Source organism: Diuraphis noxia, unplaced genomic scaffold (assembly GCF_037042655.1).
Source record: "Diuraphis noxia isolate RWA-SAM2 unplaced genomic scaffold, SU_Dnox_SAM2 contig0002, whole genome shotgun sequence".
Taxonomy (NCBI): domain Eukaryota; kingdom Metazoa; phylum Arthropoda; class Insecta; order Hemiptera; family Aphididae; genus Diuraphis; species Diuraphis noxia.
In genome coordinates, this window is record NW_028301712.1 from 6,861,249 (window position 1) to 6,863,590 (window position 2,342).

Below are 2,342 nucleotides of genomic sequence, written 5' to 3' on the forward strand. Positions count from 1 at the left end.
ATATATTATTATTTTATATACAAAACAAAAAGTCGTCCCTCAGACCGTTTGTTGTCTTTTCGCCATCGTTGTCGAACGCTATTACCTCCACTGCACCATAGTAATATGCCCGTGCAGTGGTTCGTATATTATTATTATTATACTGTAGGCATCGTGGCGCGCTGTCCTCGCTCGCATATACAATAGGCCCTAACCTAATAATCCAACGACGACGTGTCGTACATAGTATACGTGTATATATATATATGATATATATGATATATAAACGTGTACATAGATATATCATGTATTCGTATAGGTATACAAGTATTATGTACAAATATTTCAAGTATAATAACATCGTACTTATATACGCGCCACCGCCGCTATATATATTTCTGCACGCGTTATATTCCTCGACCAGTAGTGCAGAGCCATATCTTTGGCCGTCGCACCCTTTCCTGTCACAGCTGCAGAGATATCTTATATTCCTATACAGTATATACATATATGTATTATGTATGTGATAGAATATTATGTTATTTTAATAGCTTTTGCGTACTATGTACATGCTGAGACTTTTGCACGTCGTCATCGCATATGTGTATTATAATCATATACACCGCAGGTACATGATATAGCGTGTGTATAATTGTATATATTATATATAATTATTTACCTATATTATATCTGTATAATCGCGACTCGAGCCGATAGTAACGATCGTTACGCGACTAGTGCTTTATATAATAATATAATATACATGTTGTACAACTACAGTATTATTTATTATGACGTGCGCGTATAATATTATATTATGTGCAGTATACATAATATATTATTATAATATCTTATAATATGTATAATACAGAATATACGACGGTCGAGGGAAACGCTATGGTGTTATCGTAGGTCGTAACTGATATGTGGTTCCGATAGTGGAAAACGGTTTCTACGCGAGTTACAAATTTACGGTTTCATATAATATATTATATGCAGATATAATATTCAACATTTTAATTCATTCATATATATATATATATATGCATATAGTTTTGCATACGCGCGTGTGTAGTGTAGATATTAAATATAAACAGCGGGGTAATAAATATATTATAAATATTGACAAATATAATCAAATATAATTAATATAATATAGGTATATTAACTTAACACGTAACCTAATCTAACTTACACAGTTAAATTTCATCACGTTTGACAGTAATTTTTAGTTAGCCACGGCCCACGGCGCCACAAACGGTAATATCAACAACTAGCGGCTATTAATTCAATACATCAACCACTAATCAGTACCTAATGAATGACTAAAATTTTACTGTAGGTAATATGTTTATTATGACATATTTAATTTTCAGAGGAGAAAAGTTTCAAAAAGTTTATAATACTTTAGCTCTTAGCTTGAGTTTACGTAAGTAGACTCAAGTTTTTACTTTTAGGTGGGCTTATAGACCGAGCAATAATTTTTTTAACATATTGGCCTGCTGGGGATCGTTATAAGTTTATAACATATTCAGATATTCTATCGTTCATAACCATAGTTTAAGATTTGTAATTTTTGTATTGTTAAATAATCGAACAAGGCTAAATTATAATATATTTTTTTAATACCTATAAAAAATTAAAAATTAATCGTTTATCTGAAAGCTGATTTGGACGGGGTCACAGGGTACATGTACATGCTTCATATAAATTATTTAATTATATCTTATGTTCATACACATATATATACATAATATTACAAATGTAGAATTTAAAAAAAAATTGACACGGGCGAGAGTCAAACAGTGTCTAGTTAATTACATTAAAAAAATGTTTTATACCCAGACAATTGTATTATGTACAAAATGACTGACGTATCGTTCATCTGTAGTTATAGAAATAATTATATATAACTACTATATAAGTATATTATAAACGTGATTTCAAAAGATTTTTTTCGTGATTCTTTGCTTAGACTTACAACCGACAATATCGATAGTACCTACCCATATTATAATATAATATGTGTCGGATAACATGCAATTTGCGTACCACACTTTTCCATTACTATCTATTATAGTTATTTTTATGATGTATTTGCGTATTACACGGCCATATAATTAATATTATATTAAATTATCATGTTATTATTTGTATTCAAAAATGCACCCATTTATTATCTAATAGTTATACAACTATTGACCCTTTAGACGGATTTTTTAACGACTTGTAATTATTTTATTTTCAACTGTTGTCATTTTTTTTTTTTTTTTGTTTTTTTAGAAATGCATCAATCGCTGGGATGCAATGCGAAAAATGGCAGGTGGAGATCGGTCAATCCACACCGTGGACAAACCGATAAC